The 22,389-nt window shown below is 36.2% G+C and overlaps 1 long non-coding RNA gene across 1 annotated transcript; it reads left to right on the top strand.

Moving 5' to 3' along the window:
- Positions 1–3,509: 3,509 nt before the first annotated feature.
- LOC115923600 lies at positions 3,510–5,011 on the top strand. Its single transcript, XR_004063990.1, has 2 exons — positions 3,510–3,915; positions 4,190–5,011. It is a non-coding gene; the product is annotated as an uncharacterized LOC115923600 (long non-coding RNA).
- Positions 5,012–22,389: the final 17,378 nt, after the last annotated feature.

Here is a 22,389-nt window from a genome sequence, read left to right as displayed (position 1 = left end):
TTTAACCCACCAATTATTTTTTCCTACATTGATAATACGAATTCTCTTTTTGACCAAGAATATGATTTCCCCGCAACATGAAAAAGTTAAGTTTGTAATGATATTTTTGTTTTGCATATAGACATTAAAGGTAAAGACCAGTTATGGTCATGCGATTGCATTGTGAAAGAAACGTTGTGGAATCGATCAGAAAAGGTTGATCATCTAGCATCTAGCATCTGCAAGGTTCTGGAATCATCAAAATGATAAGAAATTTGGCCCTTTCTTTGTAAAGTTACAAGCACTATACACAGAAAGATGTTTATGGGACTACCCTATATCTCTCACAGACCATGAGAGAAACAAATTTACCAAATATATGAATTAGTAGGCGGTTTCCCGGCAATTTTTTTATCATCATGTATTAGTCAAAACATATTCTTTCACATGATTGGTAATGAGAGCTTCCATTTCATTTCTTGAAATTGGGGCGTTTCCAATACTGGTCTTTACCTTTAATACGGAGTAATACTGTTAAAATCATGAACATTTCGATATATTTTTTTTAATATGATAAAAGAGTGATTATGAAAAATTATTTTTTTTGTGTAATGATATATTTTTAAAATCATGAATACAAATGTTGTGAAGATGTAAATGGAAAACATATTGCTTTACTATGACTTAGTTTAGTTCAATCATATTCTTGGAAGAAAAAAAATAGAATTTGTATTGTAATTTGACAAACATTGTAAAAGTCTAACCTGAAGTCATTGTTACCGGTCCAACATCGTTTGAAATCGTACTCAAGGCTTCTAGAACACTGTTCAGAACATCGTCGAATATATCCAGCAGTTGTTCAGGTTCTCCAGAAAAGACAATGTAAATAATTATGAAGTCAACGTGCCAGCTGCCTTCCCTTTAAAAGGATAGAATAAAAAAGAGGGAAAAAAGAAGAAATGTTGTCAAAACCTTGATTAGACATTGATCTTTATGTCCCTCAACGACTAAAACTATTCTTTTAGCTAACTCTGCCCTATATATTGTATAAAAGTTATGAATGAGATATTATTATACATTATGCAATTTGCTCTATTTTGATCGAGAGTGACCATGGCAGTGCAGAGTAACATGTTTTCCGTACCTGTTTGCAATAGATATGGTGTTGCACAAATGACAATTGTAATTTATATCTACATTTGCAATACTCTGGCCATCTCTCGACATGACACACAGATTATTTCGCGGAGTAATGTATTTAAATTGTATACATTCTTGCATTTCAGTAGTCAGAATGCATATTTGATACTTTTCGTGTTTTTATGTGGGGAAATGTGGAGAAATGTTTTGCTTGCTAGTAACATCTCCCCTTCCAATGTGTACAATTAGGTCAAATGCTCTGTTTTATATCTTTGTATTCTAACTCTTATTGCAATAATATTATACAACAAGTGAATGTAATAGCTCGTCGCTAGGTAGACGTGTATAAATTTGAATAGATTTTGAATTACACAACAGTTCTACAAAACGTCTTCATATTTTTGATGACTGTCGGAGCTTGCTCGTCTCAGCATCAACGAACGTATGCCATATCATGAGGTTTCTTAATAAAATAAACTGCTCAACGATGGACAAATATGGCTGTCACTATTAGTAATGATAGCGACAAAATATCTATCTTTAACAAAGGCAAAGGGTACGAGAGCTCACAATGAGCAATTTGCATTGCAACGGATGAATGATGAAATCATATTAGCCTTTCATTAGCCACCAATACCGATTGGCACGACCACTTTAGGCTTGCCTAGTCTGTCGATCAGCACAAAAAATAGGCCCCAAGTAACAATAGGATTGCATCGTGCTATACAAAAGATTTGCATCCTATAAAGGCTTGTTCAGATATTGCGCAGTAAAGAGCGATTTTTTTTAAATTTAGTGTAACTGAATGGCAATCGCGCGCAACAAAGGACTCTGGACACTACTGCACATGTCTGTATATATCATCTTTTTCCTGAACATTATGAAATAAATCAGATTCCTTTGGCTGAAGTATTCCGTGAGAAATACAATGTGGTATATAAATAACATGTGTGTGGTAGGTAAGAGGATACCGTCTGTTAATTCGTTCCCATCACCTTACCGAATCTCGAGGATCTGAGCACCGGCATAGGTAGGATCATTTGCGTACTGGGCATCAATCTGTTTAAGGAGAATATCAAATAATGTAGTATTATTTACGGGTTTTAGATATTTCTTTTGAGATGTAGCATCAGGGTGAAATATTTATGAGTAGTTTTGGATTCAATTTAATGCAAAAGTATTTATGAATTAATGACAAGAACATAACTCCATCCCCAAAAATAAATAAATAACATTGGCGCCAGGTGAACATTATGTATGCGGTTCTAGAAATATAAAATACAACTTAGGTAATCCCGATATCTACCCCCATGAATTAATGTACCTTTCATTTGCCACCAGTGTCGATTGACATGTATAGGATATGGGTGGACATTTAACAGCTAAATTATTCACACCCTTACCAAGATTTTTAATCATTCATATGTGAAAATTGATTTATCCTGATTTATGTTTTTTGAGAATGTGACAAATCAAAGCTTACATATAAGATTATTCACCAAAGGCCATAATTCAACTAGTCCACCTTTCATTCTTAAGTTACAAAAACAAAAAAACATCGAATTACATGGAGTATGACAAATGCAGTTGGTAACTTATGTATATGTATGTAACACTCACACGCACACGCAGACACATACGCGCACACACACAATGCGTATATACCTAAATGAAATTGATTCCTTTACATGTGACAGACAACGATAACATAAAGAAAAAATAGGACATGAGACAAGGTTGAACACTTGCATCAAGTAAATGAGAATGGGTATAACCAAGACAGACACGATATGTGTAAGACGAGATAATATATATACAAGCATTATAAAAGCATAGTACTTAAATTCTGTTTCCACATGTTGTAAATGATGGCGCTCCCCTATATGATCATTTCCATAAAATTAATTATTTACGGAATAGGTTTTGCATATTCCTTCTTTAAAACGCATAAAACTTTTCTAAGTAAATACTTCCTTAAATGAATTGGAGAAGGAATTTGACATAATAATCACTATATAAGCCGTGGGGGCGCAATTGGACGGGTACAGGTAGGTGTTTTTTGTGAGGTGAAGCTACGGTCACAAAGGTTCGTACGAACGACAATTTCGTACGAATCTCCCTGCTTTTCCATTGTCTTCCCGATTTTCCATTGTCTGAAAATCGACCGTACGGCGTTCAAAGCAGTTCGTAATGGCATTTGGGACCGAGTCTTTAATGTACTATATCTGAAGAAATTTCGCTATTATGTTCAAAAGGAGTGTCACGTTGGAAAACGCAATCAACGGTTTTATCAAAATATCCTTTTTTCTTTCATTAAACTAGGAACTAAATAAAACAAATTATAGCGTGTACTTGTGACAGAGAGAGAGAGAGAGGAAGAGAGAGAGAGAGATAGGGAGCGAGAGTGAATGTGCCATCGGTGGATGTAATTAGTATAGAAATTATACAGTGTCCCGCGAAGCATTGAATGTGTTGTCACGGGTTACTGTCTGAAAAGGTTGAGCCTACCATTGAAAGGAAAGTGGAATGGCATTACACCTGTTGTAGATGGGAAGTTTTTTTGTTTGTAGTTGACTGTATATAATGTACTGGAGTAACAGTGGCTAGGGACACACCCAAAGAAGTTGGCTTGGTGTACGGAGGTCTTAGTGTACGTAGCAGCTTGCTTTAAAGCAATATAGCTAGCTGCTTGTCAACACATTGTAGAAGACAGGTTGAGAAAGATGTGGCTTCGTGCTTTATAAGTTTTGATACATGAGAATTTGCAGCTTTAAGTAGAACCGATACTTCCCATCGGTAAGTGAAATCATGATATTGTATTATTTATTTTACTACATTGATGATTGTATAATCTTGTACTCTAATGAAGGGTGGCTTATTTAAAATGACAAATTTGAAGTACGAGAAAGGTATAACATGTTGTTTCACCTTTTGTTATCAATTAATTTTTGGGCAAAGAACTTAATGATTAAGAAGAGGAAAATATTTACAATTTGTATTGATGCATGTTTCACCTAGAAGAAGAATCTATAGTAGAGAAATGTTTGTGCCTGAACTCTTTACATTTTAGATGGCACAGGGGCTTGGGAGACAAGCTGAGATTTCTACGACTACGAGAGTTGATGCGAGACGGGACATTCGGACACGTGACCGACAGATCACCAAGAACATGGTGTCTTCAGTAGAGAACGCAATATGAACATTACGGTGAGCGATAATGGTGCCGATTATGTTGACGAGACTATTATGGAACTTGAGATAAATAGTTCGTTGAACTTGAAAGTCACATCTAAAAAGATGTCATAGGCTTAGCAGAGCCAATTGGACTAGTTCGTGTTTGAGTGTGTATTGTTGATGCATGCATTGTATAAAGACGACTTTGAAAAATGTAATCAAGGGTGAAGTTAGCGGACAATACAGGTCTGGAGTTAACCGTTCACGTGACAAGAAGTCAGTTGTTGATTATTTTGAGAAGAGATCATGATATTTGTGAAGGTATAATTTGTTAAAGTTGATAACTAAATAAACGACAATATACTGGTCTGTTTATTGATGTTAAGGTAAAGTATCTCAAGAACGAGATGTGTATGAGTTAATTGTTTAAGCTACAGATGTGCTATATATATATTTAGACAATTCAGGTCTGTTTATATATAACATTATTGGTGTAGAATTCATGTATAACAAATTATAGAAAGATTTAATACATGTTACAAAGGTGTTGATCATATATTTGATTGATAAGGTTGATTTTATTTTGATGGGACCAAGTGTTTTTGGAACGAGATTGTAAGAGGATATATATTTCGTTCGTACCATTCTCTTTTTGTCGGAGAATGGTACTATTCTTTGCTTTATAATAAAGCTTGATTATAATTACGAGTATCGTAAATGGCATGTGTTTAGGCTTTTTTATTTTGAGTGTACCATGTGACAAGGAGACTACCTGAAAAAAGAACAAAGGAGACAAATCACTTACGGCGCTTGTGATTTCGACCACAGCTTCCATATACGCCATAGACTTGTTGTCTCTCAGCTCTTCAGTGAACTGTTTATCATCAAGGATCACATTGAGATTCACGGTAGCCATTGTGGTATTCTGTTGCATATCTATAAAAAAAAATGGACGTCATTCAAATCCTGAGAATAATGCTTAAGTGCAACGAAAATATTATGCATTGATAATTACATTAACATTACAGCACAGTGCGTACAAAAGTTGTTAACTTTGATGATTAGTATAAGGTCACAAAGCAAAAGATAGTAGAACTTTTGATTCGGCAAAAGATATGTAGAACACGAAGGATCTTGATGAGAGAGAGTGAAGAAAAAAAAAACACCTAGTTGGTTAATCGTAAAGATATTGTGAAAGAAGAGATATTTCCTTCTGTTTGCATTAATTTCATGTTGGACAGCAATTCGATGAATGTTCAAAAAAATTGTATAAATATTGGAATTTCTTAAGGTCTTATCCGTATGATAACATGATTGCTTAGCATAACGTTATGCATAACTTAATGATGAAGTAATGCAGAATATATAAGAGAACAAAAAGACAGGATATATTTTCCATTAACTCTTCTCCTTTTGAAGGTCTAACTTATTATTTTAGTTATTAAATGAACCAGGCTAAAGCCATGCATGTGAAAAACGGAAAAACTCAAACGTGCAATCTCACCAACTTTTATCTATTATATATTCATGATAATACAAAGGCAAACTGTGCTAACTGCTGTTTAGGTTCGTCAAATTGACAAAGATTCTTTTAGTAGAAAAACAGCACTTGATTAAACGAAGGGATACATGAACTGCAAGAATAATTATATTTAAGGTATATTCTACCCAAATGCTATATCCAACAATTTAGAAACTTCGTCATCATGATTCTGTTCATTAAATCTGTTATGTACCAAAACCAGGCCTTGTAGCACAAAGGTTTTCGATCAATTTGCAAGTTTAAAACAACGATTCTGATTTGTTAGTTTTCAGCCTTTTGAGCAATAACTATGTACATGCAACGAAACTGTAGATTGGCCATTTCGTGGTTGTTTTGTAATTGATTGCAAATCATTGTGTTACATTTCCTAGGCCTAAAATTACTAAGAATGCCATATGATCCGTATTTTACTAAAGATCTAAACCAGGCGATGGGATCAATTAAGCTTGCTCTCAAGTCGAGTTATTTTTGTTTAAGTTTGAGGTCTCAGTGTTTTCTCTTCGTTTTAATCTTATCCTTGCGTCGGGTGTAACTGAAGCCAGTAGTGAAATACGGGCCAAATGCTTTTCTAACCACATTCTAAAAACATTCATAATATCAGTTGTGATATAAAAAAATGAGTACATCTGTAGTGATCACCAAGGATACTTTTAGCCTTAAAATTATCAATTCCAAACTGCCTTTATACGAGCAATAGATTGTTGAATACCTGTAGTCGATTGTGTTGTAATTGTTGTTGGCATTGGCGCTGTCTCTGATGGTCCTGCTGTCCCCGTGTCAACTGTCACATCTATAGATTAAATTAGAATTTAGTTTAATAATGATATGAATAATAATCATAATAATAAATGATAGTAGGAGTAATAACACTTATAATAATAACAATAACAATAATAATAACAATAACAATAATAATAACAATAATAATGATAATACAAATAATAATGATAACAATAATAATAATAATAATAATAATAATGATAATAATAATAATAATAATAATAATAATAATGATAATATTAAACGTTTTAAAGGCGGCAAATCTACTTGACATCAAATGATCAAGGCGCACTAATGCAAAAGATAAATAACACAGCTGGATCTGCATTATGAACTCCTGAACAACAGGAGTAAGAGAGCACATTAAACAAATGAAAGAAAAAGATTTATTGTTCACCAAATCGCGAAGATACATTTTTTGAATTGATCCGCTATTACGAATCTCTAAAAAGGACAGCATTCCACAGCGAAGGCATATCATGTGGAAAGGTTCTCTCCAAACTTAGAATTCAGTTTAGGAACAAAAAGTAATCAAGAGTTTTTAGAGCGTAGAGATCACGACGTAAACTAATGATTTATCAAATTAGTTTATCATTATGAAATGATCACATGTTGTCGGTCTTTAAACATATATGGCATCCAGTGGCGTACGCAGGATTTTTTTTAAGGGGGGGGGGGGGGGGTGTCTTAAAATTTGAAAATCGCGCCGACCGATAAATCGTTCAATGTGGAGGGGGTAAGGAGCACCCCCCCCCCTTGACACCCCCCCCCCCCCCCCCGGGTACGCGCCTGATGGCATCAAATACATTTTGGTGAAACCCTGAAGAAGGCCCTCTATCGGCTTTTGTCTTCTATTTTCCTCAGGTAAGTCTATTCTTCTGCTTCTTCTTTTCATTTTCTCTTTTTCTTCTTAAGTATTTCTTTCCTCTTATTTCTGTCTATCCATAGGCTTACTCATGTCTTTCCTTCTTCATTTATGTTTTGTTCGTCTATCCTCAAAAATGTCTCTTTGTTTCGATCTATCCTTATGACTTTTGTTGTAATTTTTTCCTTCTTTCATCCTTTTTTACCTATAAAACCCTTAGGTTGTCGTTTTAATGGCATGTTCTCTGTCAACAATGTTATTGATTAGATTTCAAACATGCAAAAGATAAAAAAAATGATAGTGTAACACAAATCATTGAATGCAAGTTACATGTTCTTCGGGATTTCTTTTTGAGGGGGAGAGGGGAATGTTGAAACCATCTAGACCCGCTACTGCTTTTTGTCTCTCTATGAGATGAGAAGAAGTAATCAGTTTCGCTATTCCCCCTGGATCAATCATATTTAATAAAATATATTCCTTTTATTTCCTCTTCTGCATTCGCATTTAACGAAATATCCTTTTCTGTAACTTGCTTCCTTTCAGCGCATATCTCCCTACACTTTTACTTCTTTGATAAAACTGGGTGTTTTTCAACGCCATTGTTTACTAGTAAATCCCCTTTAGTGACATCTCATGTCAGCTAAATTAGTGTGGTCTGTAACTTTGTTGATTTTGTCCTCTGTCTGCGAAACAAAAAAAAAGGTATCGGGTTACGCACTGTTGGTTGTTGACCATGAAAAACCGCTGTGCAATAAACGCTAGAGCAGAAGTTCATCACTTCACTATCGCTTAAAATCAAGTAATTGATAAGACCTTACCGTCCGATGTCAGAATGCCTACAATCATTCCCACCAGGCCGCCTACGACAATGATACATAGCAGGGCGATGAGACCGTATATGACAAACGCTTTTCTTTGTGTTTTCTCATCCCTCTCCTTTATACCCACGTCGGAAAAATCTGATGATTCGGTTCCATCCACGATGTATCTCCCGTGCAACCCGCGAGGAGTGGCGACAGAAGCCACATGCGAGTAATAGCGTCCCTCACCACTTGGATCAAAGCCGCGGTTATGGTGGGTAGCCTGAAATAATTGATACACAGTGCAGAATGGAAGTTACGATGTACAACAGTGAAAATAAAATTATTTTCCTCTTTACCTTTATCTCGTATTTTTGGAGCCGCAAGGGCGTTAAATCATATCCAATCCAATCCAATTTAATCCAAAAGGCATTCTATGTTATTGACGTTTATAGTGCGTTTCCCTTGCACAAATGGCTCCACATGTTTTGGCTACTTGAATACCCTGTCGGAAGTGAAACATAAAATAGATGAATTTTATATCAACGTAAGGCTTATAAGCAATAGACTAAGAGGAAAAAAATATAAAATTGAATGAAAAGGTGTTAAAAATGGACAGGAAAACCTAAATATACATAATCGTTAATCGCTGGGCAAGGTGTTTTGCCTAAAGATTATACCATGAGACATAGGTAAAGCATGGAACTTTTAATGGTATCACATCCTAGTAATAATGAGGTGTCATAGCAACTGCTCTATCAGACATGATTATTACCTGAAAACAATCTTCCGTTTTTTTTGGTGTTGAATCAGTTAAACAGTTGGACATGCTTCTACACAGACTCGACAATTTCTCTTTTATATTAGTCAGTTACATCGATTGTTTTCCAAAATAATTAATTTCTTATTATTTGATTTTCAGTATTAATAATGTTTTTCGTCTACCTTATCGTGACCTCAAATGGCTCTGGCTCAGATTGGATTGCAATCAAACTAGAATCTAAAGTTACACAAACTTAGATCCTTATATTTTGTTGGGTATTTTTCATTCATATTCATTTAAACAAATCATCTATGAACAGTAAATGATCATACATCTAATGAAAGAGCATTTTATCCCAAATCTTTCGGTATCATTTTTGTGTGGTATGTGTTCACGCTTGGACGAACAGGAGGCATTGTTTGCGAGAGTGCAAAAATCGACTTGCGCCAAAGTGATGCATACAGTATGTGATATGTTGGGTGCCAGGTAAAAATGTCAGAGGAAAAAATGTCAGAGGTAAAAATGTCAGAGGTAAAAATGTCAGAGGAAAAAATGTCAGAGGTAAAAATGTCAGAGGTAAAAATGTCAGAGGTAAAAATGTCAGCGGTAAAAATGTCAGAGGAAAAAATGTCAGAGGTAAAAATGTCAGAGGTAAAAATGTTAGAGCTACAAGCAAAAAGAATGAGTGCCGTCATAATATCTCAGCATTTTTATCACACAGAATGTCGAGACGTAGAGCTACTGCATGGGCTAGTCTTATATATTTCTTTCTTCCATAATGTAAATTTTATAAATGGCTATGTGTTGTATTTCGTACATGTCCTGAGGATAATACAATGTGGAAAACAAATTTTGAAATTGATTTTTTTTTTTGTGATCAGGCTTGCATATATATTATATATGAATGTCTAACATTTTTTTATATTTTGAATTGGTTGATGTGTTAATGTTTGTGACTCGGACCGGTTTGGCCGGTGGCAGCCTACAACTAGCTAGCCCGTGTAACGTTCCAGAGACGAACAAAGTCCAAACGAAGAAATGAAAGTTCTCGACAAAAGTCAAGTGTTAAAGTGAGTAGTGCATTTAGTACAAATAATTACATATAATCACGAGGAATCACGAAAAGTTACATATATAGGCTGGGCGCCCCGAACTCTGCTAAAGCTTTAGCACCTCATGGCGGCAAAGGAAGTGGAGTAAGAATGAGAAAAAACAAGAAGTCGCCCGAAAAAAGGAAACTCGCTCCGAAAACTAAAAACACGCTCCAAAAAGTAAAAGACCGTCTCGATTCAGAAGCTCATCCCTATTTTAAACCCTCCGACACGTGTGACCCCTTATGAGGGCGTGTCACTACGACGCATTGCGTAAAAATAATCCACTCCTCTGTGGCGAAGGCAATTATTCTACTCCGAGCTTGGGGACCGTTGTCGTAGAGGAGGAACTGCGTTGGGTTGGGCCCATCCGTCATCGTTTGTTCGGGATCCATGTTAAATTCTGCTAGAGTTGCAGGCTCCAGAGGTCCTCTGCGTTGATTCAGAATTGTCCTTCTGATAACGGTGCGGCTTGGCAGATTTCCCTGTACTTCTCTAGGCAGATTTCTCACCGTATCCGTATATATTTGTTTGGGCGTGTCCGAAGTTGGTGGTCGAGGCCCGTGAATCATTTTCTGCCGCGCTTTTGCTATCTCCGCTCCTACTAGGTCAACGTCATGGTTGTGTGGGTTGGCTGTGTGCGGTTGGGCCCGATTGAGATCTGTTTTTAAGGTTCCTTTGCACCCACATGTACGCCTCACACACTTCCGAAGAATGGACACCTTGCCCTCAAATACTTTTGTGTACATATGCCCCTCATTATATGACCTTCATTCCACCCTTATTTGATGCAGTTACCTCCATCGCATGTCGTTTGTCCTTTTTTTTAATTTTTTAATTTTTTTTTTTATATCTATACGTTTATGTCGAGGGAATAAATGATGCCCATTGCTGTTCTCCCAGACTATTTATACCACAATAGTAATCCACAATCAACTTTTTTGCACATCATTATATAAATAACGATGTAACTTAAACCGAACCTCTGCAAAGCGTGCGCTTCTCTGGAATGTGATGGTGCGGTTGGCATTTTTAAAGATAAAGTTGAGTTCTGGTCTTGCGATTGCATTGTGAGAGAAACGGTGTGGAAGCAATCAGAAAAGGTTGATCATCTAGCATAAACATGTAAGTATTGGTGTGTAGTGCAAGGCTTTGGAGTCATCAAAATAATAAAAACTTTGGCCCAGTCTTGGTAAAGTAACAAGCACTGTACACAGAAAGATATTGATATGGGACTACACAAACATATGGCATTCAAATCGGGCCTCATTTTAAAATTGTTACTTGTCATATCTTGGATATGAATTCATTTGAAATAGATTTTCAGGGAATAAATTTTTTCTTTGATGTTCTTCCACACTTGCATAATAAGAATGATAACAAACGCTCACAAATTATTGTTCACCTTTAACTCAACCTTCTCTTTAATTGATGTAACATAGGCGGCTTTCTGCTTTGTATCGGAGTAACAAAGCTGCTTATTGATTTTCTCCGAGACTATTTCATACCGCAATAGTAATCGACAATATTTTATTGCAACGCGCGCACTTCGGGAATGTGATGGGTTAGCATTGATAACATGGCTTTCTGCTTTGTTTCAGAGTATCAAAATACCAAGCCCACAAGAAAGTGGAATTGTCGGAAATATGCATTTTTTGGAAATTACATATAATAGTAGTCATTGCCATGCAATAAAATGTCCAACAATCTTCAAAAGTGAAGGAGAAGTGGAGGGGGGGGGGGGGGGTTCATAGATATCTGATCCTATTTTGGGGCTGTACTGACTTTTCTTTTTATTTAATAATTACACCATGCATGGAGCGACAACTCAGCCTATAAAACATGGCCAAACTTCTCGATTTTAGAAATCCCCAGAAGTTTGCTCAGTGTACCAGTACCATTTGCTTTAACAAAAGCATAATATACCGGTATATAAATATTGAATTAGGCAGACTAATGGGACATGCATGGTTGCTACTCCGAGTTTCACGCCTTGCAAGCGATCATCAGACAACTGATAGCATTCTTACATGATTCGTCTGCAACCTTGGTACAAATACGCTCCAAATAACACTTAACTTATACAATACATGAATACAATATAATAAGAATTACTCATGAGTAATTCTAATTGTATTTTATTAGTTAAGTCTTATTTTAGGGGTATTTGTACCAAGGTTGTAGGATAATCATGTTTAAGAATGCTATCAATTGCCTGATGATTGCTTGCAAGGCGCGAAACTCGGAGTAGAAACCATGTCCCATTAGTCTGCCTGCTCTGCCTAGGCATTGACCACTGTTCGGAAGGATTTATTAGCAAAGCTTAATATAAGAGGAAGGGGGAGAGCAGCCGGATCACCGTGCCCCAGAAGAAAAATACCCCCCCCGTCCTCGTCTTCCTTCGGCAATAATCGGGCAAAAAGTCACCATTAGGGGCCGAAAGGTAAATAAATTTAAACTGGGAAAGTGAAAAATAAAGCAGCTGTGAAATAACAACTGCAGAATATCCCTCGCTGCTCTTTTTCGATAAGCCTAATATATAACCCGGGTGTAACCATAACAAACTTGCCACATGATTTTGTTTTTATTTTATACCTCTAATATTTATACCTCTGACTTTTTTACCTCTGACATTTTTACCTCTGACATTTTTACCTCTGACATTTTTACCTCTGACATTTTTACCTCTGACATTTTTTCCTCTGACATTTTTTCCTCTGACATTTTTACCTCTCACATTTTTACCTCTGACATTTTTACCTCTGACATTTTTACCTCTGACATTTTTTCCCCTGACATTTTTACCTTTGACATTTTTACCTCTCACATTTTTACCTCTCACATTTTTTCCTCTGACATTTTTTCCTCTGACATTTTTACCTCTCACATTTTTACCTCTGACATTTTTACCTCTGACATTTTTTCCTCTGACATTTTTACCTCTGACATTTTTACCTATGACATTTTTACCTCTGACATTTTTACCTCTGACATTTTTACCTCTGACATTTTTACCTCTGACACTTTTACCTCTGACATTTTTTCCTCTGACATTTTTACACCGAGCCATATGTTGGGATTAAAGTGAGAGAATGAATTGAATGTACCAAATGAGATGCATTGCATATGCTTTGTGCAGAAGCGAAGTCACAAACACACACACACGCACACAAATGTTCTTTGATATTTAATATTATATATTGGACATGTTATTTTTTGCCTCAATGACCGAATTAATACCCAAATCCCAACTGTTTTATTTAAACATCACATACGCAAGTCAATGCAACACGTAACGTAACAGAAAATATACATGGTCCTTGATGTCGTGGTGGAAATCCCCAGGTTTTTTGGCGACGCACTTAATTACTGACAATAGCATGATTATTATCCTAACAAAAGTTAGTATATATTCAAATTGGGCACGTTGCGAAGTTTGTGTTGGAAAAAGGAAAGGTATGGAAGGTGTGGAGACTTGCGTCGTCATTATTTTTGTTATCACTCTCCTGAGCATGAATTAGAATTGTGACTTTGGAGTATTTTTCTACTGGCCTGTCTACAAAAGCAAGTTAGTAAGCCTAGTAAGCTTGTTATAAATTATGTTAAGTTTAAGAACGTTAAACTACACTGCAATGAACAGATTACCTACATTTTTATCTACACAATATAAGATAAGACAAAGAGTTTATAGATGTATCATTATAAATGCTCGATACTACTTAGACAAATTAATACTGGACCAAATTAATGGTTATTACAAATGTACCCAAGCAATGAGAAATTATAATGGTTTATTTATTCAAAAATCACAAATCTTTGACATAAAAACAGATTATAATGAACATTGTAAAAAGCATTACACAAAATAATAACTGCATACAAAATTAGTAACGCAATAATATTCAACTAATATTCTTTTACATTTTAAACCGAAATAACTAGGATTATCAGATGGTATAAGGGCACATATATTAATAGATGATCAGATTGAGAGAGGGAGAGAGATAATCAAGAAGGGAGAGAAAAAGGTGGGAGTCAGAGAGGAAGAACTAGTGTTGGAAGAAAAAATACCATAAGGTAAAAACTAAGAATCAGGAGTAACGAAAGCGAGAAATAAGGCTCTAGGTTTATTTATTTATTTATTTATTTATTTCACATCTTTAAAAAGGGTAGCCCGATCAGCATGAGCTGGTTTTCATCAGGGCCCTTTACAACATACATGGTTCAATAATAATGTCAATCAAAACAACAATAAATGCACATTATAATATGAGAGATAATTCGGACATGCAATAAAAAGGCGATACAGTACATTTCATAGTATACGAAGTTCAAATTAAGATAAGGTATGCTATAGATATTTATAAAATTGTTGCGAATATTTCAATGTTAAAAAAAGTTTACCGTCACCATTGAGTAATTATAAAATGTATACAATTAAATACTTTCCCAGTTTATAATTAAAACTATTGTAAACAAACAACAACAAAACCCACAATTAAAATATATATATATATACATGTAGTTGACATTTGTACGCAATAACACATAGTATTAGGTTAAAGTTAAAACAAAGTATGGTATAAATATCAAAACAAATTATGCAATATATTTCAATGTTAAAAAAGTTTGCCGTCACCATTACGTTATACCATATATACTATTAATACTTTCCCATTTAATACTTTAAACTATTAATTATAAAAACAAATAGTTGACATATTATGCACATAAATATAATAACATGCATATGTTAGTATCATAATCAATTCATAACATGGTATTGCTTAAGTACATGAAATACAATTTCAAAGATTCCTTGATTGAGGTTTAAAAAAAAAAAAAAAAAAAAAAAAAACATCAATGATAATGTTGTTTAGCATATTGATAAAATAAGTAAGCAAGATTCATTATTGGCGTGTGCTAATTAAAATAAAATGTTAAAGGAGATTGCAGCATTCATATTGCACGGCAATGAACAAGAGCGTTCCAGACTCAGTGTGATAAATTGCTTTTGAATACGTTCAGATTGGGGGAGAACCTGGTTTCTATGGGTAGATTATTCCAGAGTGTTATTGCAGAGTTTACAAAGGAGCGCTTAAAGAATTCTGTATTGCACCTATTGGATTCCAGCTTAAGTTGATGGGAATTACGTGTCATGCGTTGTGCTACATCATCATGTAAAATAAATTTGTTTGCCAATAAGGCAGGTGCAAGATGGTGAACACATTTAAATGCCATAATCCCCATTGCTCTTGAATACAATGCCTCAAGTGTTGACCAATTAAGTTGTAATAAAACCTCGTGTGAAGGAGTTGACCACGAACATCCAGATATAATATATGCTGCTCGTTTATGTAATTTATTTATAGTTTCATAATTATGCAGGGATCTATTTATCCACACAGTGCAGCAGTACATAGCATGAGGTAGAATATAGCCCCAGTATATCATACTCAGATAATGTTTATTGAACGTGCCTTTGAGTCTTCTTAGAATACCTAATTTCTGTTTCATTTGTAAAGCTACTTTTTCGACATGCTTCGAAAATAAGAGATTGCTGTCTACTATAACACCGAGGCATTTGTACTGTGTCACACATTCAATCGGTGTTGTCTTTATACGCACATTTAAATTATTTTCGTTTAGCGTCTGTAACTTTTGCTTCGACCCAATAACCATTACCTTTGTTTTAGTAGTATTCAATAGAAGTTTATTTTTTTGCGTCCACGAATACACTTCATCTAAAGCAAGATTTAGTTTCGTTTGGATCTCAGATAATGTTTTGCCTTGTACCGACATGGTCGCGTCATCTGCAAATAAAAACATGTCCGCACTATGAATACTAGTGGGCAAGTCATTAATAAATATCGAGAATAACAATGGCGCTAAGACAGAACCTTGGGGTACACCGTAATTAATTGTTCTCGTTGATGACTTTTTACCTTTAATAGACACAAACTGGCTCCTGCCTCCTAGATAGGACCGAAACCATTTTATGGCTCTATCCGTGCAACCAACGTTTTTTAACTTCATTAATAGAGTTGAGTGATTCACTGCATCGAATGCCTTCCTCATATCAATATACGCAACACCGTTTAAGTTGCCTTTGTCCACGTGTTGGGCCCATAAATCTACCATACAAAGCAGGGCAGTTTCGCATGAATGGTTGGGGCGGAAGCCAAACTGCCTTTCTGTTAATATCTTATTTACTTTTAAATATTCTTGAAATTCCGTGTTCACAGCTTTTTCCAGTATTTTGGATGGTATGGACAATAACGAAACTGGTCTATAATTTTCAACGCTGAGTTTACTTCCAGCTTTATAAATAGGTTGGACTCGTGCGATCTTCCATTCATCAAAAAAAATTCCCTGATCCAAAGATGAATTAAGTATATAAGTAAGGCTTTGTATTACATTTTGAGAATTGCATGCAAATTTTAGTAATTTTATTGAAACATCGTCTGGGCCGGTGGCTTTTTTAATTGGGATACGTTCGATTTCCTTCATAACAAATTCATCTGTTATAACTGGGAGATCAAACGAATTGACTGGAGGAACGGTATCAACAGTATCGCTGTGTACAGATGGTTCACTAGCTCTATCAATGGTGGAGTTGTTAACATCATTTTCAAAGTTAAGAGGATTAAACATAGTATCAACTGCGTCCACAAAGTAATTGTTAAAGTGATTGGCTATCTTCTCGGCATCAATTACTTCTTCACCATCTACTTCCAGTTTAAGGTTACTCTCTTTTTTAGTTGATGATATGAGTTTCAAAGTTTTCCACATGGCGTTAGGAGTTCCGCCGTTCTCATGGAGTAGAGCATTTATATAATCATTTTTGGCATTTCTGATCATACACGTAATTTCGTTTCTTAATGACTTGTATTCTGACCAAAATTCAGAGCTATCGGGATTGCTAGGCTTAGTTGCCATTGTGTAAAGCCAATCACGCCTATTCATGGCCTCTATTAAATCGCCAGTAATCCACGGGCACAACTTGGATCTAATACGTTTACTCTTTACTGGTGCGTGCTTGTTGACGGCACTTATGAGCAAGTCAACCCAACATTGCCAAGCATGATTTGGATCCTTATCATTTAAAATCTCGTTGAAAGGCAAGTTCTGTAACATGGTGACAAAATTATCATTAGAAAAATGTCTAAAGCATCGATACTCAATAATATTATCATCATTCTTTTGCTTGGCCCTTGCATATCCAAAAACAGTGAATATTAGATAATGATCACTTATATGAGTCTTCACCACTCCCGTGTGTTGGTGTTCCTCTGGGATGGATGAAAATACGTGATCGATCAATGACTTTGTGTGGGGCGTAACACGGGTGGGTACACTAATGAGTTGATGTAATAGATTAGTATCCATTAATGACAAAAGGGCTCGGGAAAATGGAGTGCAGATTTCTGGTAATAAATCACAATTAAAATCACCAATAATTATGATTTCTCCTGCATTCTCACTGATCGAGTGAATTATTTCAGATAGCTTATCAAAAAACTCATTGGGTGAATTCGGAGGTCTATAGACAACTCCCAGATACAAAGGATGTGTTTGTTTTTGTTTAACTTTGACAAAAATTACTTCTAGTTCATTATCAAGTTGACTAATAACTTCGAAACTTATATTATTTTTTACATAGAGCGCTATGCCTCCTCCGTGTCTTGATCGATCTTTTCGAGTTACACAAAAATTATCTAATGATATATCTAAATCCGTAATTGTGGAATCACAATGTGTTTCTGTAATTGCAACAATGTCAAATGGATCGTTACCTAGAAGAATTTTCAGTTCATCCATTTTGTGTGGGAGAGAGTTTATATTTATATGACATATCTTTAAACCGGTTGAACAGAGTTCCGGAATCATGCCATCAACAAGTTCATAATATCCTTGTGTATTTGTCACATTGTGTCCTTCATTTAGTTCACTTTCATCCTTGGAAGCTGTAGTTTTTTCAATTTGCGTTTGTTTCTCATTGATGTTTATTACATTTGTAGCGTTTACATTAAGATCCTCCGCGTGAAGACTTAAATTATCGCTATCATCTATTGCTGAGCTTGACGATTCAGGAGCGTGCGGGCCGTCTGGAGACAGTCGAGCCAGTCTCGGGGGAAAACTCTCCCCTTCGGCTTTTTGCGGAATTTGCGATGTTGGCGTCTCCGAAAAGCTGAGTTATCATTCTCAGCAGCCATGGCGTGCGAGGAGCTTTCGGAGTCTTGCCGATTCGAGAATGGATCGGTCCTTATTGTATTCGGAGATCGCGGGCGCTGATTGGGCAGTGGGTCAGACGGCGGGCTACTTCTGGTGACGCTTGACTGATCTCGGAGACGAGTGATGAGGTTTCGCGCCATTACGCGTATTCCATGGTTGTTAAGATGCACGCCATCTGCCGCCAAATGTAGTCCAGGGATGATGTTATCGTTGACAATAAAAGGCCAACTACGCTGATTGGCCAGAAGTTTCAGCGCAGCGTTGATGTCGTCAACTTTCGCCGATTCTTCGTCAGTTTCGTAGGCGCGATGGATAATTGAAGACAGCGTTGCTGATTTAGACCGTGTCATCTTTGCTATCTGGTCCGCCAGTGAGATCAGTTTGGCTATTATTTCCTCTTTTCCGTCGTATGCGATGTTGTTAGTTCCCAGATGAATGATTATCTCGCCAGGTTGTAGATCCCCTGCGAGGTGGCATACGGTGTCGAACGCGTCCTCGATCCTGGCACCGGGGAGGGATTTAGATTGTACACATAAACGTCTCGACATCTTCGATGGATCAATGCGCTTTGTCATCGAGTCGCCAATTATCAGTACATCAACATTTTGCGGATCGCGGCTTGGGGTGGGGTATGCAGTGGGCAAGATTACATGTTTTGAAGATTGTTTTGAACGATGATTGTTTCTGTAATCTTGGATTTGTTGTTCTGCAGATGGACATACTGTTTTGGCATTGACGGAGTCTGTGGCTTGATCGTCCTCAATGTGAGACTCTGTAGAGTGATGATCACCATTGTTATCATGGCTACTGATTTTGGGGTCGGGGGCAGATGACACAAAGGAGTTAATAGCTCGTGTCAATGACCGCAATTGAACTTCATTGTTAACTTTATCCTGCGATAGACTCTCGAACTTTCTGCTGATGTCTTCAACCTTATTTGTAAGGTCGGTGATGTTTTGTTTCAGTGTCGAAAGTGTACTCGGGTTTACAGGAGATTTGTGACAGTCTGCATTCTTAGGAGTGTCTTTAGATTGGTCTCCATTGTTATCTTTAGATTGGTCTGTTTTGTCTATCTGAGGCTCATTTGATGTTTTATCTGAGGTATCCTGGTTGCTTGATAGTCTATCTCCTTTATCGAGACGGGTTTCGAGTGAGAGTATTCTGTCTGGAATAGCGACACAGTCAGGACACAAAGCTTTGTCATTGTCACTTCCAGTCAGTTTAGAACACCAAATGCATTGTTTGCCTTTGTCACCATCACATCCGTCGACAATTGCATCAGCAAAACGGGTTTCATCGGTGGCCCCTGGGGTTCCAACATGGCGGCCAGATACATCACTATCGTCATTACACACATAAATGTGATCGGGAGTTAAGTCAGATGTTAGCGCAAAATGTTTGCAGATGTCGACATGTAAATTTGGCAAAATGCGTGAAAGCGTTTGGGCAATGAAATCATATTCGTCAATATTGTCTTTCTTTAAACTGTTATATGATTGGCGGATGTGAAAAACGGCTGTGCACAGGCTAGTTTTGTTGACATATTTCGGTAATTTACAGCGAAAATTAGTCTCTCCAGGGATTCCCTGGGATGAGTTCAATTTAAGGGGTGCCATGTGTGGTTATATTTCTTTCGTCGAATGTATTTGTATGCGTTTGAATCAAGTATCTCAAACATGCAGAAGTCTGGTCTCAACCTCAGGCTGATGTATCAATAACACACACGTTGTTTGAAGTGTACATGGGACTAGGAGAGTTCGATACATGATATAAGTCACAGAGTACATACCCAAACAACATCGATTTTTCTTGATAAAAGTTGACAACGGTCCATAAAACTTTACACTTTCACTTCCAATATGATACAATTCCTTTCGAACTTTCGAATATAATGATCCAAATCCAGTCTTCCATCAAATATTCCATAAAATATATATCCAGTAATGATGCACATGTCTCCACGTTACATTGCAAACTATAGGTTCCAATGTGTTTTTGAATGCTTCATCGTCAGATGAGAGAGCAAACCAGGTACAAGGAATACATGATATATTGATATGTGAATATTGTTAAATTAAAATACAATTCATCATTTAAAAAGGTTGTATGCTTAAAATAATACTTAAAAGTGAAATTAGATAAATTATACTTGTACACTATACAGAGTCCAAATAGATACAATTAGGCTATTATTTACATTTAAGAAATAAGAATAAACCAAAACAAGTCTGAGAAAATGATGGAGATGGTTGTGAAAATCCCAATGAAATTATGCGAGATACTAACTGACAATAAAATGATCATTCTCATAACAATAGCCAGTATTCGAATTGGGCAGCTAGAGAAGTTCGGGTTGAAAAAAAAACGGACTGGAATGTGTGGAGAAATTCGTCGTCATTATTTTGTTTTCACTCTAGTGAACTTGAATTAGACTTGTGATTTTGGAGCATTTTTATTCCAGCATATCTACAAAAGCAACACAAAATTCATTGTTTGAAAATGAATGGATATTTTAGTAGGCCTAGTAGGCTTGTTATAGATTATATTAATTTCGAGGACTTTAAACCAGGGAGATGAAAAAAGGGAGTGGAATCGAGCCGCTTTCCTTTGACCCCACGCTCCAAGCCGCCGAAAAGTTATGCGCTAATTTGCGACTGTTGACCAGGTGGTGAGATAAAAGAGCGCATGAAATTCAAGGATTTAGAATTCCTACATCAGCAAATGGTATCCCAGCAACTGTTCGCTGTCCCTTTCAATGATTTCTCATCAATTGCTGAATGTGTAATGAGTAGAACAAGCGAACACAAACTTGTGTAATTTTATCCCCTTTTTCTAACTGCAAAAATACCCCCTAAACGTGAAAACACGCATTAGCAAACTTAAAGTTATCGAAGATTATAAATCATGGATTAAATAACGGGACATTAAAACATGCACAAATTAGCGCATTATCCTAAAATATTGAGTTTTGTTAGGTTCTAATTTTTCTTTTACCAACTCTGGCACACAAATTATTGGATATATAATTATATTATACTAAATTTGAAAAATTGTTTGATGCTCTATTCTCAATACAAACCCGACATAAAGTTTATAATTTACACTGAAATTTTGCTTGTAATTTAATATTTTGTAATGAATGTGAAACTGGTACCTGGCCTCCGAAATTCCCCGCAGTGGAAGCGCGGCTCGGCGCAACCCACGAATCCGTTTGAATAAGTTACAAGAGTGTCCACTCCTCTCTTTCACCTCCCTGGTTAAACTACACCACAATGAACAATTCAGGAAGAAAAAAAAAGATCAATAGTCGCGTATGCGCTGCTCTGGTGGTTCGTGTCCTGGTCTGGTGCCTGACGTATAGGGGAGGGTTCGCGGTGCATGATGGTGCGACTTAATGGTATTATCACGTGGCTTAAATTGGTCTTCCTGCAGTGCTCTAGTTCCGCGATATTGGGCGGTGGTTCGTCGGAGTTGCGTAGATCGGCATGTTATACGTTAAATCGTGTTTTTATTCTAATTTAGTTACTTCTTATTTTTCCCGGCCAATTTTGTCAAAGCAGCAATCAATTTCATTAACGTGCATTCATGTTCGAGCAAATTTTCTCTACTCGTTGCTACCCTGTTTCATTGTTAAACTTGATGCATTCAATTTCGTTTCTAGTCACCGTATTTTCTAAACATGCACATTCAAATCATTTCAATGATTTTCAAATTTATTCTTGTTTCCAACAAAATATTACAAATCAATTATAAGCATTTAAAACAAATTTAAGAAATACATGTTGAAAACAGAGGGGTCCACTAAAAAGCAATGCTTGTACAAATGTGAACACCTCAAATGAAACTTAGGAATAATGAGTAATTAAATTAACTAATATGTAACTACAAAAGGAACTACAAAAAATAGGGGAAAGAAAAATTAAACCTTGGTTCAGGTAATGCGTAAGGGTCATTCAATTTCACCAAAGTTGAGTGGAAGGAGAATTCTTTGGCAATTTGCGGTTTCATTTTCGCCTGAG

The sequence above is a fragment of the Strongylocentrotus purpuratus genome, unplaced genomic scaffold (assembly GCF_000002235.5).
Source record: "Strongylocentrotus purpuratus isolate Spur 01 unplaced genomic scaffold, Spur_5.0 spur5_scaffold_14, whole genome shotgun sequence".
Lineage (NCBI taxonomy): Eukaryota > Metazoa > Echinodermata > Echinoidea > Camarodonta > Strongylocentrotidae > Strongylocentrotus > Strongylocentrotus purpuratus.
This window is presented reverse-complemented; position numbering and strand designations above follow the sequence as displayed.